The 23,636-nt window shown below is 42.8% G+C and overlaps 1 protein-coding gene across 1 annotated transcript in view; it reads right to left on the reverse strand.

Moving 5' to 3' along the window:
• Window positions 1–23,636, reverse strand: part of prex1 (phosphatidylinositol-3,4,5-trisphosphate-dependent Rac exchange factor 1) — a 273,537-nt gene that overhangs the window by 248,699 nt on the left and 1,202 nt on the right. The window lies entirely within an intron of this gene.

Here is a 23,636-nt window from a genome sequence, read left to right on the forward strand (position 1 = left end):
TGTACTTCTGCATACCAACGCTGATCTTTGTAGTGCATCATCTTACACTCAACACACTCCAGGCAGAGAGAGATCAAACACTCAAATCACTGGAAGTTTTTCATCTGTCAGCCAAAGAAAGACTGAGCAAAACGAACCCATTGCTGGGGGCAGGGGATAGCATCTTAATCAATGAATAAATGTGAAAAGCTCTGAGTGGAACAGCCACATTAGCAGTGACAAAAACACCTAGCACATCATCAGCCATTAATTGAAAAACCACAGCTCCAAGCAGAGCTTTAACATTATTCTGAATGAGCATTTGAAAGCATTGTTAAATTGCCTTGTATCTCGCAAGATGGTAGTGCCTAATATAATCATCTGGAAGCACCACTAGCACTGGGAGAGATCATGGACAGCATTAGCTCCATGCAGGCGGGGAAGGCGCCGGGACCGGACGGATTCCCGGCGGACTTCTACAAAAAATTTGCGACAGCGCTGGCCCCGCACCTGCGGGAGATGTTCACAGACTCGCTAGCTAGGGGCACATTGCCACCCACGTTAGCACAGGCCTCAATCTCGCTGATACCTAAGAAAGACAAAGACCCAACGGAATGTGGGTCATACAGACCCATATCTCTGCTGAATGCAGACGCCAAAATACTGGCCAAAATCCTAGCCAAGAGGCTAGAAGACTGTGTACTTGAGGTGGTCACAGAGGACCAGACGGGCTTTGTCAAAGGTAGACAGCTTACCGCGAACATCAGGCGCCTGCTGAACGTGATAATGACCCCCTCCGGGGAGAGAACACAAGAGGTGATCGTCTCCCTGGACGCAGAAAAGGCCTTCGACAGAGTCGAGTGGAAATACCTCATAGAGGTACTGGAGCGGTTCGGGCTTGGAACAGGGTTCACCGCTTGGGTAAAGCTCCTGTACAACGCTCCCATGGCGAGTGTACAGACCAACAATACCAACTCCCAATACTTCCAGCTGCACAGGGGCACCAGACAAGGATGCCCACTGTCCCCGCTGCTGTTCGCACTAGCAATTGAACCGCTAGCAATCGCGCTCAGGGCAGCAAAAAATTGGAGGGGGATCCGAAGGGGAGGTAGAGAGCACAGAGTCTCACTCTATGCGGATGATCTGCTCCTCTATATCTCGGACCCACAAAGCAGCATGGACGGAATCATCGCGCTCCTGAAAGAGTTTGGAGCCTTCTCGGGCTATAAACTCAACATGAGCAAAAGTGAGATCTTCCCAGTACACCCGCAAGGGGGGGGGGGGGGGGGGGGGGGGGGGGGCAGCACTAAAGGGGCTGCCGTTCAATCAAGCCCGACATAAATTCCGCTACCTGGGGATCCAAATAGCCCATGACTGGAAAGGGATCCACAAATGGAACCTCACCAGCCTGACGGAGGAAGTTAAAAAGGACCTGCAAAGATGGAACACACTCCCGCTCTCCCTCGCGGGGAGAGTTCAGACGATCAAAATGAACGTACTGCCCAGGTTCCTCTTCCTGTTTAGATCCATTCCGATCTACATCCCCAAGGCCTTTTTCAAAGCGCTGGACAAACTCATCATGGCGTTCGTATGGGGGGGTAAAAATGCTAGGATCCCAAAGAAGGTCTTACAAAAAACAAAAACCAGGGGAGGGCTAGCCCTCCCGAATCTACAATTCTACCACTGGGCAGCAACAGCCGAGCGAGTAAGGGGATGGATCCAGGAGCCAGAGGCTGAGTGGGTGCGTGCGGAGGAGGCCTCCTGCATGGGAACCTCCCTCCGGGCCCTCGCCACGGCAGCACTCCCATCCCCACCCAAAAAACACTCCAGCAGCCCAGTGGTGACAGCCACCCTCCAATCCTGGAACCAACTGCGGCAGCAACTTGGCCTGACCAAAATGTCGAACAGGGCTCCCATCTGCAACAACCATAGGTTCACACCAGCACTGACTGACGCCACCTTCAAAAGGTGGAGGCAGGACGGGGGGACACTGACAGTCAGGGACCTATACACGGACGACAGGATCGCAACACTGGACGAACTGACAGAGAAATTTCAGCTAGCTGGGGGGAACGAGCTACGGTACCTGCAGCTCAAAAACTTCCTACGAAAGGAGACAAGGACGTACCCACAACCGCCACGACAGACACTACTGGAAGACCTACTGGACGCAAGTATCCTAGAGAAAGGGAACTGTAGTGACATGTATGACCGACTGGTAGATAGGGACGACACCGTACTGGACGCAACAAGAAGGAAATGGGAGGACGACCTGGGGATGGAGATAGGGTGGGGACTCTGGAGCGAAGCACTGCATAGGGTCAACTCCACCTCCACGTGCGCAAGGCTCAGCCTGACGCAACTAAAAGTGGTACATAGAGCCCACTTAACAAGAACCCGTATGAGTAGGTTCTTCCCGGAGGTGGAAGACAGATGCGAACGGTGCCAAAGAGGCCCGGCCAACCACGCCCACATGTTCTGGTCTTGCCCCAGACTCGTGGAGTACTGGACAGCCTTCTTCGAGGTTATGTCCAAAGTGGTGGGAGTGAGGGTGGAGCCATGCCCGATAGTGGCGGTCTTCGGGGTTTCAGAACAGCCAGATCTATTCCTGGGGAGGAGGGCGGACGCCCTTGCCTTTGCCTCCCTGATCGCCCGCTGTAGAATCCTGTTTGGCTGGCGGTCAGCAGCACCGCCCAGAGCTGCGGACTGGCTGTCCGACCTCTCGGAATCTCTCCAAATGGAGAAAATCAAATTTGCCATCCGAGGGTCGGACGACGGCTTCCACAGAACGTGGGAGCCATTCATGCAACTGTTCCGGGACCTATTTGTGGCCAATGTACAAGAGGAAGAATAGTCGGGGGAAGGTAGCGGGAGGGGGGGGGGGGGGGCTACAGGTTCGGTACGGGGGTTCGATGGCTAGCTAAGGCCCAAAACCAAACTAAATAAACATGTTGGGGGGGGGGGGGGGGGGCGGGCGCAGTTACTACTACGAAGATGCTTACCTGTAAATATGTATGTTAATTTTTGCGTGTTTGTTTGTTTTTTTTGTTCTTTTTCTCTCCTAACAATTTGTAATTTGTTCAATATAAAATATGAAAACTGAATAAAAACATTTATAAAAAAAAAATATAATCAGACATTTTTGCATCACTCAACAGAAACAAAATGACGACAGTTGAGATTTTAAGTAAGTGTAGAATTAATACTTCCAGTCTGGATTTTGAATGAATCAGTCGGCTTTGGCGAGACCACATGGTGTTATTTATTGTGTTTGGTTCACATTTTACGGCAGTAGAAATACCATACATATTTAATCATTTTTCAGGTTTCAGCACCTTCATTTGTCCAAAGTACAGCTGGCCATGACATGGAAAAAGGGAGCAACATAAGGAAATGAGGATTGGAAGCATAGGGCAACACGGTGGCGCAGAGGTTAGCACTGCTACCTCAAGGCACCGAGGACCCGGGTTCGATCCTGGCCCGGGTCACGGTCCGTGTGGCGTTTGCAACATTCTGCCCGTGTCTGCATGGGTCTCTACCCAACAACCCAAAGATGTGCAGGGTAGGTGAATTGGCCATGCCAAATTGCCCCTTAATTGGAATTTTGTTTCAAGTATTGGAAGCATAAAATTGCCAAGACATATTGTTAAATTAAGGGAATGGGCAAAAAAGATTGAAAAAGTCCAGAGATATGGGGATGCAGTCACATAGATCATTAAAATGTTATGAACAGGTGTAGCATAGACGCAAAGGCTAATGGAACACTGGTTTTTAAGATCGGGGCTGGGTAGAGTGTGTGTGTGAAGAGGTGAGTCAAGTAGGTTCCAGCTATACAAAGCCCTGGTTATACCATACCTGGAGAATTGTGAGCAGTTCTGGCCACCACAATTTAGGAAGGATATTTTGGCATTGGAGGGTGTAAATTTATTTGAATTGTACCTGGACAATGGCTAAGTGAGGAGGATAGATCAAGCAAACTAGGATTGTATTTCCTAGAATTTGGAAGGTTGTGGGCGGATTTAATCAAAGTTTTGAGTTATCAAGGCAACAAATAGGGTAGGTGAAGAGAAAATCTCACCACTGGCTGAATCTAGGACAAGCAGGACCAGCTTAAACATTAGAGCAATGCCTTTCAACAGTGAAGTTGGGAATTGCTGCATCGATCTCTTAACAAGAACAAATAGGTGCAATATTCATGGTTCTGTAACTCCGACAAAAATATCTAAAGCATATTGAAACTAGAATTTTTTTTAAAACACTTCAATGAATGTCACACATTCTACCTGAAATTTTGTGTTTCAGCAAACAAGGTTGCTGAAGAAACAAAGTCACATCAAGAGATGTCTAACCCTCATAAGTAAGGATGAGCTTTTCCTCAGCTGCACTTTTGTTCAACTCTAGGCACCAGAATTGGAGAGGCTGCAGAAGAGATTGACAAGAACGATTCCTAGAATGAGGGACTTCAGTTACACGGAGAAACAGGATACGTTGTAGTTGACCTTGGAGCAGAGAAGTTAGACAATTTGATTGAGGTGCTCAAAACAATAAATTACATTCTTTGCAACTGTGACCAAGGAAGACTATTCCCCTTGATCCTTTCTCACCTATCTGCAACTTTCAACATGGCTAATGACATCATCATCCTCCAATGTCTTGCCTCTGTTACTTAACAGAGTCAAAGTCCATTGCTTGATTTCATTCTTGTCAAATTGTAGCCAAAGGATTATCTGCAATGGCTTCTCTTCCCACCCCATACTGTTAACTCTGGAGTCATTCAAGACTCTTTCTTTAGCACCTGTCTATTTCTAATCTGAAGCTACCCAAGTTTACATCTGGAAAGACATCATCAAGTGCCACATTTATCTACAGTAAGAAGTCTTACACCACCAGGTTAAAGTCCAATATGTTTGTTTAACCTGGTGTTATAAGACTTCTTACTGTGCTCACCCCAGTCCAACGCCAGCATCTCCACATCATCACATTTATCTGGATGACGTTCAGCTCCATCTCACCAACACCTCTTTGGATCTCTCCACTGTCTCTGATCTGTCACAGTGCTCTGTTTACATGCAATATGGGATGAGCAGAAATTTCCAACAACTTAATATTTTGCTGACGGAAGCCACTGTCTTTGGTCCATGAAACAAACTCCATTCCTTGACACTTTCACACTAACTAATGTTGATTTGTGGAGTATGTTAGACCAAGTCCCATAAAGGGTTAACGGTAATAGTCTGATGTCATAGAAGGAAGTGACATGTCCTCAAGTGATTGGAAAGGAGAAAACAGTATGGAAAGCAGCTCGTATAAAAGAGCATTCTTATAACTAAATATGTTACAATAAAGTTAACGTTTACAGCCAACATCTTCGGGAGTTATTTAAACTACTCCAAACCAACACTACGATATAACAAAGACCACTCGCAGCTCTGATCTTGTGTTTGAGCCAAAGATAGGTTTCCAATAGGTTCAACTCAACATACCCCCATCCATTCTATTCTATTGTTACTTCTAGATATGACTATTCCTATGCACTCCTAGCCAGCCTCCCACACTTTACCCTCCAAAAATATGGTTGTCCAAATTTCCATGGCTTGTGTCCTTACTCACACCAAGTTTTGGTCATCCATTATTCCTGTGCTTGCTGACCATCACTGGCTCCAAGTCCAATGACACAATGCCATTGGTGGCAATACTTTGAGCAGTCTTAAACCAAATTTTCTTCCTAAATCTCCACCTCTTGCCCCTCTTTCTTTTTCATGCTTTCCTTAAAACCAGGATCAACCTTTTGGGGTCATCTGTCCTGACATCTCCTACCTATAGCTCTTGTTTTTATTGCTATCACTACAGTTTAGCAACCAGGAATATTAAATGCTCCATTAAACACACTTCATAAATTTAAGTTGCAGCACTTTGAATTTCACTCAATTTTGAAGCCCTGAGCATACAAAGGACAAGAACAATACTGCACAGGAATAGGTCCTTCGGCCCACAAGCCTATACCAGTCATGATACCACTCTTAACCAAAACCACTTCCTCGTGCCGTATACATCTATGCGCATCCTATCCATCTATTTGTCGAGATGCTTTTGAATGCTATTAATGTATCTGCCTCCATAACCTCAGCTGGCAGCGCGTTCCAGGCACTTAATACCCTCTGTGTAAAAAAACCTGCCTCACATATCTCCTCTAAACTTTGCCCCATGGATCTTAAACCCATGCACCCTAGTGTCTAACCCCTCCATCCTCGGAAAGTGTGTCTGTCCATCCACTCTATCCATCCATGCCCCTAAATAGTCTTGTAGATCTCTATTAGGCCACTTTCAAAACACTGTGTACCTGTATGCCCAGATCTCTCTAACTTTTTATATTCCTAAGAGTTTTGCCATTCACTGTATATTACCCCTCGATTAGCAAAATCAGCTTTTCCATCCGTCCTTGCTCACACTTCATGCCTATTTGTAGAATTCAAGGCACTTTGTTGCCACCACTGCCACCTCAACATTTTCTCCTTGGAAATGAAAATCAATTTTGCTTGATTTAACATTACTCTTGACACAAAGCACTCCATTTAAAAAGCTGTTTACTGGTAATGCGAGCAACTCATTTGCCCAGAATTGCTATTAGCATGATGGATTGGATCCATTATCAGAAACTCAGTTGAAGCTTTCAGTATTAATGGCATTAATTTTGCATTCAGATGCCGTTCTATATCTGTAGCCAAAGGCAAAAGTGCACATCAAGCTAAAGTTGAGACAGCTGCAGAGGCAGAAATTTAGAATTTCCAATGAAAGGAAATTCTATCATGACCATCACCACGGGCCAACGCAGCCAGAGAATCTTTACTGCGCACCTCTCAAACTGAAAAATTCTCGTTTTAGGAAGTGAAAATTGGCAGCTTGTTTGGGAGTAGGGAAAATTTAGACTTGCAATCCGGGAGTTTCAAATGACACATTAAAATTTAATTTCTTGTTTGGAAAGTATCAAAATTCTACTGCAATCAACCCAAAGGTCAAACTGCAAGCTTCACTACTAATTTCTTAATGCTCACCATGCTGGATTTTATACATAGTCAGAATTAAAAATGCATTGCTCTTATGCCGGAGCAATATTAACTATTCCTCTTTCAGTTTAAGAATAAATTCGACAAACTTTTTAAATCAACCCCAAAAAACATGGCTTTGAAAGTAATCAAAACAGTGATCAACTTAAAGCCCTTTGTTCACACATGGCCTTCGCGCAAAAAATTCACTGCATCATTAATCAACACTTAAATATCCATGCATCCACAGTTAGGAATATGCCTCAAAGATCACATGGAACAAGTGGGAATAATACAGGGTTACAAATTATTATTTTTTCCTGATAGGTGTGCTTGCAGTTCCTGATGTAGTTTCCAGAATAATTTATTTTGCATATAAATCTAAAATGATACCAGAGTAATTCTGCAATTAATTAATCACAGACGTGCTCTTCTGATCTAAAGCATTATGCAAAGCAATATATTAAAATAAATGTTTTGTTTTCATAAAAGTAATAGTAGCCATCTTGTTTTCAGCCATGAACAAAACTTAAATTTGTTCAACAAAAACAAGTTCCTCAGAAAATGATTACCAAAAAACTCATTATTTTAGCAGAGTCCATTTTTGGCTCATTAGTGAAACTCATCTCTTGTAAAAGAAGCCTGTTCACTCTTAGGCATGCAATGAAATAAAAACCCTATTGTCCAAGAGCCCAGCAGAGTGGGACAAAGGCCCAGTTGGTTTATGGTGTGTATGAATGACAGCAAACTTCCCCTTTTCACTTCCTTAACCAACAGTATTCCTTGGCAAGTACCGGAAAACAAAGTATTTATTCATGACTGGTGCTTCAAACAGTTAAAATGTGATGCATACTTTTTTCCAACAGAAGGAAACTGAAAAGTGGTACTGTCTTTGTAAAATGAAGTCTGGCAACCCTTTTTCATCTGTTTGCAGATAAACATGCTGATGGTGGTAAATCACATATCATCCAAAACTCATGCACAAGTCTCTTCTGGTGTGGAAATAAAGGGTTTGCCAAAATCACTTTTTCCATGAAGCTAGTGCTCAACTTCAAAGTTTGGCTAGTCTCATTTTGAGCAAGAACATGGTTTCTCAACACTGACCTGATCAATAAGCTCCAATCAAAGCATTATCCCATTGAAAAATGAGTTTACTAAGAAGGAAGGTGGCTACAGTACAACTCTCCATTTGGAACATTTATATTTCAAAGTTAATGTTTATTGTCAATACTTATTGACCACAAAGAAAAATAGTATTTTGACCTGGAGGATGCTTATTTGTTTGCAGTAACAGAACACAGTCTGAAGCATGCACACTAGTGCTGAAATGGCACACATACTATTTCATTATAAATCCCTGGAAAAGAAGAGGATTCATGCATGCACCTCAGAGGTTGCTCAAGTTCTGTATGCAATTGATCTTTATTGCTTGGGGGGGGGGGAACGTGCTTTCATTTGAAACTAAATAACAGGAGATAAAATGGAACATATGTTGAGACAGCAGCAAAACAAATGTTCAGTCGACTTTAACTAACAATTCTTCACAAAATTATTTCACTTGTTTTGACAAGTTTTCTAACAGATTAGTTTTCGCTTTTTACCAATTTTAGCATCTGCAAAATAATATATTCTGTACTTGAGCTTGCATGACAAAGAATGTGATTAATCAAACTTCTGGAGTAGCAGAGGCAAATGGCACTGTTATGGACAAGAAATAGAGACAACTGAAATCCCAACTTTCTTCCCTTACTGTCCGTAATCAGCAGGTTTTTGGTATATCAGGATTATTGCAAAATTCCCTGAAAGTTGGATTTGCAGCAAGTTATGAAGTTTGTTACTTGTGATCTTCTTTCCAGGACATCAAGTTTCTGTGCTGGTGCACTTGAAAAGGAAAAGAATGGGAGACCTTATGCTGTTGCACTTTTCCAATTATAACAGGGACATGGGACTGGGATATTATAGCTATAGGACTGGCATTAATTGGGATAGCCATAGCACTAGGGGTTTGGATGGAGAGAAATTTGTCAAGTGTATTCAGGAAGAATTCCTCATTCAACATGTGGATGGCCCGACTAGAGAGGGGGCCAAATGTGACCTCGTCTTGGGGAATAAGGAAGAGCAGGTGACAGGTGTGTTGATGAGGGATCGCTTTGGGACCAGTGACCATAATTCCATTTGTTTTAAGATAGCTATGGCGAGCTATAGTTCTGGCCCAAAAGTTTAAATTCTAAATTAGGGCAAATTTAGGTGGGAAATTTCAAAAGTTGATTGGGGTGCCTATTTGCAGGCAAGGGGACATCTGGTAAGTCGGAATCTTTCAAAAAGTGTTAACTAGGGTTCAAGTGATCACATTCCTCTTAAGAGTAAAGGGTAAGGCTGATAGAAGGAGGGAACCCTGGATGTCTTGGGATATTGAGGTAATGGTCAAAAGGAAGAAGGAAGCATATGACATGCATAGGCAGCTGGGATCAAATGGCTCCCTTGAAGAGTATAGGGCTTGTCGGAGTAGGGTTAAGAGAGAAATCAGGTGGGCAAAAAGGGGACATGAGATTGTCTTGGCAGATAAGGCAAAGGAAAATCCAAGGAGCTTTTACAGATACATAAAAGGTTAAAAGGGTGATTAGAGAGAGGGTAAGGCCTATTAAGGATAAACAAGGTCATCTATATGCAGATCCACAAGAGATGGGAGAGGTCCTAAATGAATACTTCTCATCAGTATTTACTGTTGAGAAAGGCATGTGTTCGGGAAATTGAGGAAATAAAAACTGATGTCTTGAGGAGTGTACTTATTACAGAGAAGGAGGTGCTGAAGGTGTTAAAGCGCATCTAGATAAATCTCCAGGACCTGATGAAATGAAAAATGAAATGAAAATCACTTATTGTCACAGGTAGGCGTCAAACGAAGCTACTGTGAAAAGTCCCAAGTCGCCACATTCTGGCACCTGTTCAGGGAGGCTGGTACGGGAATTGAACCTATGCTGCTGGCCTGCCGTGGTCTGCTTTAAAAGCCAGCTATTTAACCCTGTGCTTAACCAGCCCCATTATGTTGTATCCCAGGACGCTATGGGAGGCTAGGGAGGACATTGTCGGCACCCTAGCTGCGATATTGGAATCATCGACAGCCACTGGAGAGGTGCCTGACGATTGGCGGGTAGCAAATGTTGTGCCCTTGTTTAAGAAGGGTTGTAGGGATAAGTCTGGGAACTACAGACCGGTTAGCCTTACTTCTGTAGTGGGTAAATTGTTAAAAGGTATTCTGAGGGGCATGATCTACAGGCATTTAGACAGACAAGTGCTAATTAGGGAAAGTCAGCTTGGCTTTGTACGGGCAAAGTCTCATGAATTTGATTGAGTTTTTTGAAGGGGTAGCCAAGAAGGTAGATGAGGGTAGTGCAGTAGACGTAGTCTACATGGACTTTAGCAAGGCCTTTGACAAGGTACTGCATGATAGGTTGTTGCAAAAGGTTAAATCTCACCGAATCCAGGTAGCCAATTGGATTCAAAATTGGCTTGGCGACCAACTCCAAAAAGGTGGTTGTGGAGGGTTGTTTTTGAAACTGGAGGCCTGTGACCAGCGGTGTGTCTCAGGGATTGGTGCTGGGTCCACTGTTATTTGTGATATCTATTAATGATTTGGATGAGAATGTAGGAAGCATGGTTAGTAAGTTTGCAGATGACACCAAGATTGGTAGCATAGTGGATAATGAAGAAGGTTATATAAGATTGCAACAGGATCTTGACCAATTGGGTCAGTGGGCCGATGAATGGCAGGTGGAATTTAATTTGGATAAATGTGAGGTGATGCATTTTGGTCGATCAAATCAGGGCAGGACCTACTCAGTTAATGGTAGGGGGTTAGGGAGAGTTACAGAACAAAGAGATCTAGGGGTGCAGGTTCATAGCTCCTTCAAGGTGGACACGGTGGTGAAGAAAGCATTCAGCATGCTCGGTTTTATTGGTCAGAAAATGGAATACAGGAGTTGGGGTGTCTTGTTGAAATTATACAAGACATTGGCAGGACCACACATGGAATACTGTGTTCAGTTCTGGTCACCCTATTATAAGAATTATATTGTTAAACTAGAAAGAGGTGCAGAAGAGATTTATGAGGATGCCACCAGGACTTGATGGTCTGAGTTTTAAGGAGAGGCTGGATAGGCTGGGATTTTTTTCCCTGGAGCGTCGAAGGCTTAGGGGTGATCTTATAGAGGTCTAGAAAATAATAAGGAGCATATATAAGGTAGGCAGTCAACATCTTTTCCCAAAGGTCGGGGAGTCTAGAACTGGAGGGCATAGGTTTAAGGGTAGAGGGGAGAGATACAAGAGCCCAAAGGGGAAACATTTTCACACAGAAGATGGTGAGCATCTGGAACAAACTCCCAGAGGCAGTGGTAGAGGCACGTACAATTTGTTCCTTTAAAAAACAGAGTTACGTGGGCAGGGTGGGTATAGAGGGATATGGGTCAAATGCGGGCAAGTGGGACTAGCTTAGTGATAGAAACTGGGTGGCATGGACAAGCTGGGCCGAAGGGCCTGCTTCTATGCTGTAAACATCTATGACTCTATAATGCATAGATGTTGCTACCTCTGGTGTTGCTGTTTCTTGCTGTGTATTTTGCAGACTGACTGACGTCTCCCTAATTATCTGAAGACAGTTTCTGAGAAGTGACATGATCAATACTTCTACTGTCCACCCAGAATGATTTAATACTAGAAGTCACTGCTATACAATGGAGAATGGATGGTGGAAACTGACACCTATTTATGATTTGGCCGGTTTCTCTACAGCTCTCAGTATTCAGCTTTGAACTCGGAGACAAGAAGTCTCGGAGCTCATAAATTTTGGGTATCTGGATCAATCCACAAACAGTAGGAGGTACAAATTCCACAAATGTCCTGGTTTTCCATTCAAGGGAGGCACTCCACCTATGGTCATTCAATTCAGAACTTTCTGGAAACTTTTCTGACCCAACCCTCAGCAGCCATCTTCGCCACCTTTTAATGGTCATTTTTGAAAAGAACATTCTGTACACAATACAGTCCATGTTTAAAGTTATGAATATGTCATACCTTTACTGGACATGACAGCGCTTAACAAAGACATGAAGGCTAAACCTTTGCTTGATATTTTATACCAACATAGCAAGAGTGCCTGCATTTGAAAAAAAATAGTACTATCAGAATTTGTGGCATCCTTAACTCAAAGCCCATGCGTCATTTTATTTACACGTACAAACACAAGATAGTTAATTTTAGTGAATAGACAAATTTCCCTTGCATAAAAGGCCAATCACACACAGAACACTCAGCAGTCTGGGGTGTGTGATTTTCTAAATATAGCCAGTTAATTTATGCACACGTTATTGGTAAGAAGATGAACACAACCATCCAATGCTTAAACAAGGACAAGCATTTTTCCTAACTATATACCCCTGTACCAATAAACAAAGCTATTTGTGGCTTGGATAAATGCACTTCCATTTAGTCAAGGTTAAACCTGTGAATATTAACCAAATAATATGTATCATTTCAGCAACTCCTCAAAATATTACAAGCTCTAACCTTGTGGAGAAACCGATATATTGTACAATTGATCCCAATTCTCAAGCGGTGAATCAACCACTTGCTTATGTAATAATAATCTTTATTGTCACAAGCAGGCTTACATTAACACTGCAATGAAGTTACTGTAAAAAGCCCTTGTCACCATATCCCCAGCACCTGTTCAGATACACAGTGCGAGAATTCAGGATGTCCAACAGCACATTTTCCAGGACTAATGGAAGGAAACCGGAGCACCCGGGAGGAAACCCACACAGACACGGGGAAAATATGCAGACTCTGCAGAGACAGTGACCCATGCCGGGAATCGAACCTGGGACCTTGGCGCTGTGAAGCCACAGTGCTAACCACGATGCTACCGTGCATACGGAAAATTATTATTGTCGTAATATGTAAGGCTCAAAGCCACGTTAGTAAAGGGTAACATGCATAAGTTTGTACTTGGGCAAACTTTCATTTATCCATATTTCCTAAAAATTTCAAGTAATGGAAATGTTTTAACAGTATAATTAGTTATCTGCAATCAATATTACATCCCTTTGGCACAATTATTTAAAGTGTCAGTAATCACCATTTGTCGTGCAACTTGGATGACGGAATCAGAACTAGATTATAAGTGACATTTGTAAGCATAAACAATGGTGACGCTATGAACAGGTTTTTGGCAAACTTTCAAAATTACTACAAAATCTGTTTGCAGAGCGCTGGAGAGTTGATTAATACATTTCAAAAAGAGAATATAAAGAAAAATTATAAAAACTGGCTTGTGGTTCAAGCTCTTTTCAAAGGAGGAAAATGGAGTTAAGAGTAGCTTAAAATCAAGTCTTTCATCAGAGAGCACAGCTCCCTCTTAGAAATTCAGCTAGATTTTCCCTCCAATTTATGGACCTCAAATAATTCCAGGCTGAAGCTGGTGATGATACATGTTGTATTAACAGTTTCAATCCTCCAATTCCTCAGCTAAGTGGCATTCTTCATACAAGTGTCTGAATACCATGTGATAGATATCTATTCAGCACAAGATAAAATCGCAACAAAACCCATCGTTATCTAACGCCCCACAGTGTCAAATATTGAATGGGAGCAGGAATCTCAATCTCCCTCTAACCCCATCCAAGAGTACCAAGGATGTAGCTTAGTGGTATCTTTGGTGAAATCAGCTGGGAAAAATAATTGTACTTGTATCATACCATCCAAAAGAATGTCACAGCCAAGGAAATACTTTTGAAGCAGAGTCACTGCTTTCACGTTGTTGTAAATTTCTAGTTCATGGTCCGTGTGTTTGGAGTATATAACTTTTAGTTTTAGCAATGAAAGTTTTAGCAATGACAATTGGGTGAATGCAATTCAAACAAGCTTGGGGTCTATTTCACCTTAAAGTTGGGACTGTGCTGATTTAACAGATTAACTGCTGGTAATTAGATCATGAAAAACAGAAGGTTAAACAACAGGACACATGATGTCTGCAATTATTTCAGTATGGACATCCATGAAGGTTTTTTTGGAGAGTTAGAGTTAAATTAGTTTAAAAGCATTGAGTAAACCCTCAAAGGGTTGCAAAATTAATTTATTTCAGAAGATCAAAGTCAAATTTCAATTAAGGGGTACTTAACCTAAGGGTCTGATCACGTATATACCAGGGTATGCTACGTTATCATGGAGATGGGTGGAATTTAGTGAGGTTCTCTGGTTTAAATTTACCTGTGCATTTGCTGAGAGAGTTAACTGCAGATGGGACCTGCTGTGTGCAGTTTGCAGCTCATAGAGAATATAGTCAAAGTAAATCAGTTAGTGCGGCCTGCGCTGTCAGCAGGAAAAAAAGCTAAATTCATTATTCACTGTGTGGAATGCAAACGAGACTTAATCTCAGCTTGAATTCCATGTGGGAAAATAAAATGGAAGATAGCCTAGTTTGAAGGATGGCATGGTGACACTGTAGTTAGCACTGTTGCCTCACATCACCAGGGACTCAGTTTCAATTCCAACCTTGGGTGACTGTGTGGAGTTTGTACATTCTCCCATGTTTGCATGGGTTTCCTCAGGGTGCTGCGGTTTCCTCCCACAGTCCAAAGATATATAGGTTAGGTGGATTAGCCATTCTAAATTGTCCCTTAGTGTCCAAAGGTTAGGTGGGATTATGGGATTGCAGGGTTGGGGCGTGGAGTGGGCCTGGGTAGAGTCCTCTTTCAGAGGGTCGGTGTCATCTCGCTAAGCTAAATGGCCTCCTTCTGCACTGTAGGGATTCTATGATTCTATGAGTCTATAACGCTTTGTGGATAAAGAGAGCAATAAGCAAAATTTGTTGGGATGCACTGAGAAGGCACAAGGAACTTTGGCACCCACAATAAAGAGGTCAAAAATGAAAGTTTATCTCAGAAGAGCTAGAACACCATGCAGAATTAAAGTGACGTAGCAGAGGACTCTGGCATACTTTTGCACAGTCCCGACAAGAGGTAAATAACTCAAAAGATATCATAACGCACAAGAGAATTCTTGGAAAAGTAAGAAGTTATACTGAATGCATAAGTGCGCAGTTATAAACCAGATTGTTAAGTTAATTATGCTTGCTTTCTTTAAATCAGTTATGCACAACAGAGCTTGTTTTTGTTTCAATAGGTGAAATCTTGGGGCACTGGTTAAAACAAGATGTTCAAATTGTTACGATCTGTTTAGGGACGATTGTAAAAAATTCAGCAGCGAATCTGTGCACAGGAAGGAAGCTCCCACAAACCGCAATCCGATAATGACCAAATGATCTGCTTCTGTGAAGTTGATTGTGGGATAAATAGTGGCCAGGGCACTGGGGATAAATCCCTCGCTCTTCTTCAAAATAGTGCTCTATAATTTTATATCCAGTTGTGAGCAGAGGGTTTTGGTTTAACATCTCATCCAAAAGCCAACAGTACAAACCATGGAACGAAAATGAAGCCTTTGCGATGAGCAAGGCTGAGTGCAATACCATATAGTGCATCTTTACAAAGTCATAGGGGTTGACGGACATCCCCAAAATATTAATGTTGGTAATGTTTGGAGTATTTGCAATTATCAGGATAAATATAGGCCACATAATTTGCAAAGATTGCAACAAGATTTAGAGGCATATAATAACGAGAAAAAGCCACGCAAGTTTAAAGTTGGCATAATACTTTGGATTTATTATAGCTAGTAACCACTCATGGGAGCCAAGAGGTAACTCAGCCTGATGTCAATATCTTAATTAATTCAAGACGTTTTTAAATAATACATACAGTCAAGCCTTTTAAAAAGAAATCAATTGATATTTAAAACCAAGGAGCCAAAGTGTAAAAACAGAAATTCAAATCTTAAACCAAAAAGTACAGGTCACTGAATCTGTTGGTGAAATTGGAGACGTTATTGATTTAATTAAAAAAGGAGAAATTATCACTCAAGGACAGTGAAACGGGAACATTTGACATGGTTTCCCCATCCTCCCCCAACTTCCAACCAAAGGAAAAGCTTTGTGGGCAGCTTTAAATAAACGAGGATCAGAATCTTGCAAAGAAAATAGTCATGCATGAAGATGATCAACCATAATCAAGGTTCGCAAAGTGTAAAAAGGCACAAATCTCTGATCCAAAGCTGGGAGTGTTAATTAGCATCACCATCCAGAGATTGCAACAGTACAAGTAATTGGCAAATCTTCCACCAGCTCATGCCAATCATTCACTTAATGAAGAAAGCGCTGGATTTTGAACACAACCAGCGCATTACCATTATCCTGCACAACTGCACTCTTTGAAAATACAGGGGGCAATTTAACAGAAATGAAACAGAGTCCCATGTCAAGTGTGTTTAGCCGGGTGTTTCCCGGTGCTGGTAGCAACAAAAATAACCCCACTACTAAACGTGACTCTGTTTCATTTCTGGCCTTGCCGAGGAATGCTTGCCGAGGCCACATAGGCTCATTTACTGCATTAACGAGCACCACTCGCCAGTGCAGGAAGAGATTGGGGCACCATTTTTAAATAGCAACCGATCTCCAGATCTCCACACCCATCCCACTCCAGCCTCCAGACCCCCCCAATGCCCCAACTCACCAATAGGTGGATCATCAAGAACCCCCACACCCCACCACCGCAGGGCAACCCCGGGCCTGATCCCCAGCATGGACATGATGCCACCTCGGCACCCTAGCAGCATTGGAGGTGCCAGGGTACCACCCTGCCCAGAGCCCAATCACCCAGGGCCCAGATCACCTGGGAAGGTCCCGGACGATGAGTAGATCTCGTGTAGATATATTTAATTGAGATTATCTGCTCATTTTAATACCCACATCTGGGCCCGGACTCAATGGCCGTGATCCAGATCGCGATGCCTCGCGAGATCTCGTTAGATCTCACGAGGCGGGACAAAGCCAGTAAATCTGGTGAGATTTACCGGCCTCATTGCATCCCGACTCAGGCGCGGCAAGGCCGATGGATCGCACCCAAAAATTGGGCAACAATAAATCACAAACACATTTTGCTTAAATTAATGAGAAGCATCAGGTGACACACAATCTAGCATATCTAGCAACCAGTCAATTACATTTTACAAAACCTCAGTCAAACAGGGAGTTCTTTAGAAATAAATTTAGAGCAGCCAGTTCTTTATTTTTCTAATTAAGAGGCAATTTTAGCGTTGTCAATCCACCAACCTGGCACTTCTTTTTGGGTTGTGGGGATGAGGCCCACGCAAACAAGAAGAGAACGTGCAAACTCCACACGGACAAAGTCCCAAAGCCAGGATCGAACCCGGATCCTTGGCATCGCGAGGTAGCCGTGCTAACCACTGTGTTGCCGTGCCGACCTTAGTCAAACAGGGAGTTATAGAATTCACAGTGCAGAAGGAGGCCATTTGGCCCGTCGGGTCTGCACCAGCCCTTAAGAAAGAGCACCCCACTTAGACCCACACCTCCACTCTATTCCTACAACCCAACCCAACCTTTTTGACACGAAGGGCAATTGATCATCACCAATCCACCTAACCTGCACATCTTTGGACTGTGGGAGGAAACCGGAAACCCACACACGGGGAGAACGTACAGACTCCTTACAGACAGTGACCCAAGCCAGGAATCGAACCTGGGACCCTGGAGCTGTGAAGCAACTGTGCTACCCATTGTGCTACCGTGCTTCCCTGAGTTGAGAGAGCTTCTGGTGTTTGATTTGAACTACAATTCAGTCACACTTTCCACTCTGACCAATTCAACTGATTATGAAAACTCATCTTATATGTTACTACAATACCCAAAATGACTTCAGAAATGCCATGTCAAGTAAAATGATAATGTGTTGTTCAAGTGCTGTTAAAAAAAAATTAAGTTCCACAGATTTAAACTGGAGTCCATTTTGACAAGTTTACAAAGTTCAAGCTTTCCCCTCTAGCCTTTCTGAAAAATACATGGTTGAGGCCAAGTGTTGCACTGTCAAAGGCTTTATTTATATAAGTAAAATAAATCATATTCTTCAGTTTTAAGGCAAATTAAATTCTAGGCTCTGGTCAGACTTCAACACACTAGACAGAAAACAAGGGTCAAGGAGGAGGGGTTATCAAATCCAAAGCACCATCCTTTCTTTCCACCTAACCTGGAATCTGACTCACACAGAAAAATATTACACTATAACCTCTCTCGTTCAGAAATCCAAACTCCGGAAACACCAATTGTTTGGAATTGGTATGAGCAGACACACAGACTCGCCGCTCCACGACTTGGGCACTGCATGGGTTCACCTGATCTTTGAGGAGAACATGACGGGTGATGTGGGGAGGACATGGTGACTGCATCACACAGCAAAATGCAGCACTAGGTTAGAAAGCCATTCAATATTCTCTCACTCACACAAAATTTTCCCCTTTCTCCACTCCTCTTCTTTTCGAGTGGTGCTTTTGTGCAGATCCAAGCATTTCCAGTGTATAGGTTGTTTTGCTTTAAAACCTCATCAGTGCACCAAAGGAGAGTGCAACAATACATAACAATGCTACACTTGCAATATTAGAAAAGGTGGAAATCACAGAGAAACTGTGTGGGTGTCTCAACAGTTTATGACATTAAGGAGCAGCACGAAAATCTATTCAAATTCTGTACAGAGAGTGACATGGTAAAAGAATTAATGAGTTTATAACATTGCACAGTCTGCCAAAGTACAATGCTGTACAAGTGGTTCTGACACCCTCATATTGAAGGGTCCCTATTTCTGGAATAATGCTTATGGAAAAGGCCAGATGATTTCATGTGGATTAGAAAATTTGTGCTGTAAGAACTCGCAAGATTGGTTACAAAAAAGTAAACATAGGTGTTGGATTCACCATTTAAAGACTACTGGTGAACAACCTTTTGTTGATAGAGGGACTATCGTGCCTAACTGAATTTGTGAAGTTAACAAAGGAGGAGGAACTTCACCTCGAACAGGTATAAAATGCAGATAAGATGGGCTTTCTGGAGGTGTTTGTCATGCCACACGCTTGTGGAGAGGAGACTGTCGCCTACTGTTGCAACGATCAAAAGAAAGACTCACCATGCTCACATGTACAAATGGTGCTGGAACACAAATATAAACTCTTAGGTATTGGTAGTAATGTTAAGCCTCATGCTTTCGGAAGCATGAAAATTTTAGGAGGCCACCAAATATGCATGCATCGTCCAGCAGATCATGAGTAATTGATTCCATAAGTATTTTCTCCCCAAGGCTTGTGCACTCTGCCATAAGTTTGGTTTGGCTACACAGTGCAAAATTGCACTTGACAACTCACCTGTGGGACAATTAGATTTGGACAATCTCTTCTCCACATATTTATCCCCCAATTGCACATCCTCAATTCAGCCAATGGATATTTAATCAGCGAAAAGCCACAACAGGTTTTTTTTTTGTCTCATCTCATGAACAACGGCATTACCGGTGGTGTTGTTTTTAAGAAGCCCTTCAGGATGAAAGATCCTGTTTGGCAAATGCATGGGACAGTGTCACTCAGAAGACACTTGCAAAACGTACGGTAAAGTGAGAATGATTTATGAAAAGGATGCAGGGGAAAACTGAGGGCTTTAATGAAAGCAAAGCTAAGTCAATGGCTGCTGATCTCGAGTTATGCCCAGTGAATCCAAAGTGATGGAGGCATTGACTTAGATTAGGAAGGCGTTGTGACATCGTTAAATCGTGATGACAATGCTCAAATTGTAGAAGCACCAGATACAAGCGGTTTTACACCAAGTCTGAAGTGACAACAGTGATAAAAAGATAATGCTTCCGAGAAAATTACCACGGAGAAGGAGATAAATCTGACCTCCTGTTCCATTCACTTGCAGCATAGTTTCAGCAAGATGTAATGCATATTGCAGGTCTGAGAAAAATTAATAAAAGAATAGTCACTAGTAGGTCAATATAGAGTCAGAGGTCATTTTTCGCCAAGCATACATCTCCATCTGCCCAACACACCGTGCGCAAACACATGTTTCTATTGGTTTACAGTGCAGAGGCAGCAACTGCTTACCTCTTGAAACCAAGTCATGGTAGATATCAAACCCTGGAGATAGAAGCAAATCATATTTACAATCAGCCTCCAAATAACACCTTCCAGCAGCTATTATTCCAAGGTCTAGAATTTCCTCATCTGTGTGACAGATGTGCCTTTCGTGTGGTGCAAAGATTTATGCAGGACGTTACAATATGCAGCTGCCCCGACGTTCTAGACATCCATATACAATGTCAGGTTACTTGTCTGCAAATCCTTATTGCCGATTCATTCTCGAAGTAGTTTTGAGAAAGTTATGGGTCCTCTGTGAGATTAACTCCCCACTGAGGCTGACAGGTGACAGTCTCATGTAGGCTGGGGGCCTCTCACAATGCATTAACTTCTCTTTTCCAACCAGAAATTCCCCTCACATCTTGGTCCTTGTGCACATGCCACATTGAACCCTATGACTACATGCCATCAACTTATAAAATACTCAGGACAATTATTGAGATACAGCTTATGCACCACAAACATCAGAACTTTTCAGTTACTAAAAATACAAGAGAAAACCCCCAAAACATTGAGCCCCTTGTGACCTCACTGAATTATCTGAGCTGATGTCAACATACATCAGAACCTCAGGTATTGACACAACAATCGGAACACATGCTGCTTGTGCTTTTTGAACCAATACCATCAGAATTCCCACTTCAAGTGTAAAAAACCATACTGCAGCACTTGGATGTATCCAGCAGCATGGAAGATGTTGAAATAGCAATATTATACACCTGCAGCAACAAAATCAAGCACTGCAATTCCTTCAGGAATGCTTGGTATAAGCATTAAATTTATCCTTTTGAGATACCACCATCAACATTACTGATAACAATATCAAGTGACGAGCAAAACTGGCCAATCATCAAGGTTCATTCCTCAGCGTTATTTTCAGTGAGCCTTTGATCTACCCTTGAGTCTGAAAGCTGGAGTAAACAGTTTATGCTAACAGATATAATCATCAGCTGGTTACTGCCAACAACTTATATTCATACAGCACCTTGAACAGAATGAAGCGCCCCAAGATACTTCACGGGAGCAGAATAAAACAAAACATGACAATAAACCACTTGTGGAGATATTAGGTCAGATGACCAAAGTGTCAGAATGGAGGAATGCCATGTAAAGAGGTGCAGGGAGGGTATTCCAGAGCTTGGGGCCTTGACAGCTGAAGGCATGGCCAAGAATGAAGAAGTAAATGTAATTGGGGAAGCACAACATGTCAGAATCAGAGGAGTGCATATATCGCAGAGGGTTGTGGAGTTGGAGAAGAGAGATTACAGAGCTAGAGAGTGGTGAGGCTCTGGAGGGATCTGAAAACAAGGACGAGAATTTGATGTTGCTTGACAGGGATCCAATGCAGGTCAGCGAGCACAGGGGTGAAATGGGAACAACTTGCTGAGAAGTAACACACTGGCAGCAGAGTTCTCGACTACCTCCAGTTTACAGAGGGTAGAACTTGGGGGAACAGCCAGAGGTGCATGGAAATAATCAAGTCCAGAAGTATTTAAAAAATGAATGTTTTCAACAGCAAATGAGCTGAGACAGGGGTGAAGACAGAGGTGGAAATAGATGGGTTTTATTGATGACACGAATAGGAGATCAAATATGACAGCAAGATTGCAAAAAGACTGGCTTAATCTCAGGCTGTTGCCATGGAGAGGGCTGGAGTCAGCAACTAGAGAACAGAGTTTGGAATGGAAGTTCACATTTTTTAAAAATAAATTAAAGACCACCCAATTCATTTTTTTCAATTAAGGGGCAATTTAGCGTGGCCAATCTACCTGCCCTGCACATCTTTTGGGTTGTGGGGGTGAAATCCACACAAACACGGGGAGAATGTGCAAAGTCTATACAGACAGTGACCCAGAGCCGGGACCGAACCTGGGACTTCGGCACTGTGAGGCCACCGTGCTGCCCTCAAAATTCATATTTAATTGGAGGAAATTTCTGCTCATTCAGTACTGGATGTCAGATAAGCAGTCTGGACAATTTAGCAAATGGAGGAGTTGAGAGAAGTGGTGGTGGTAAGGTAGAGTCGGTTGTCATCAGCATAAATAAGAAATTAACTTAGAATAATGATAATTAATAATTGCAGTATAAATAAATAACTGCGTGAATAATTATTATTTAGATGATGTCGCGAAGGGGTAGCATGTAGTTGAGAAATAGGAGGGAGCCAAGTGTAGATCCTTTTGGGACTCCTGTGGAAACAGTGCATAAAGAGGAAGAGAAGCCATTTCAAGTGATTCTCTGACCATGGTTAAATAAAAGTGGAATGACATGAGAGTAGCCCCACCCAGTTGAATGATCATGGAGGGCCCTTTGGAGCAGGATATAGAGGGAAACCATTGCAACGTTTAAGGTCAAGGCAGACAAGGAAAGTGACCCTATGTGACAGTGATGAAGGTGCCATTTGTGACTTCAAATAAGAGCTTTTTCAGTATGGGGGGGATATGATTGGAGGGATTCATATATGGAGTTCCAGGAATATGATTGGATGGGGGCGGGGAAGGATGACAGCAGATTTAAATGAGTATGGGCCAATTGGACATATGGGGTTTAGCACAGTGGGCTAAACAGCTGGCTTGTAATGCAGAACCCGTTCAATTTGCATACCAGCCTCCCTGAACAGGCGCCAGAATGTGGCAACTAGGAGCTTTTCACAGTAACTTCATTGAAGCCTACTTGTGACAATAAGCGATTATTATTATCTCATAAGGAGGAAAGGGTGGTGAAGGTTTTCCAGAACTTAAGCAAAAGTTCACCTACAACGCATGGTAGACATCCAAAAGACCCCCCACCCCCAAACTCCATTTAGAAGTTTTCTTTTGGGAATGTGACATAAATGCCAAAATTTGACCAGCAACCAGTAAATCGGGTCATGTCCACGACAGCCTATTGATGGGGGAGCCGACCAGAGGTAAACTCATCAACACTAACTCACTTCAGATTCCGAGTGAAGCCGGAATCTAATTTCAACCAGAATTGGAAATCTGAAAGTGCTGGTCCTGTCGGCTTGTTCAGTCAAAAAAAGTGGTACAACAACTGAGGTCAGGTCGATTTCGATCCCAAAGGACTGCTGGAGGGGGCTGCGGCCAAACGCTCAGATGTTCAAGCAGGAAGGACGGAGACTGATTTATTGCGCCTTCACCTCATTGTGTCTGGAGACCGTGCATTTGACTTTACACAAACCATATGGCACACCTTTCCAGCTCTCAGCACGCCTTATCGGCAGCAACCCAACCTGCTAATAGACGTCGCTTTATCTCAACAGGAAACCATAGAACAACAGGATTTCATTACTACACGGGGGGGGCGGGGAGACATCAAACTAAATTTCGGAAACACAATCCCACAATGATCGAGGGAAATGGTTCAAAATTGAATTGAAAAACGTAGACGATGCTAAAGTGTGTGTTCCGGTTTCGTAACAAGTCTTTCTAACAATATTTGACACATTTTACGTTTCAGCCCCACTTCAGGATACAGTGACCCCACGCTCGTTCTTAATTTTTGGTCTCAAGAAGCGTTCAGCTGCTCAAT

This window comes from Scyliorhinus canicula, chromosome 7, assembly GCF_902713615.1.
Source record: "Scyliorhinus canicula chromosome 7, sScyCan1.1, whole genome shotgun sequence".
NCBI classification, from domain to species: Eukaryota; Metazoa; Chordata; class Chondrichthyes; order Carcharhiniformes; family Scyliorhinidae; genus Scyliorhinus; species Scyliorhinus canicula.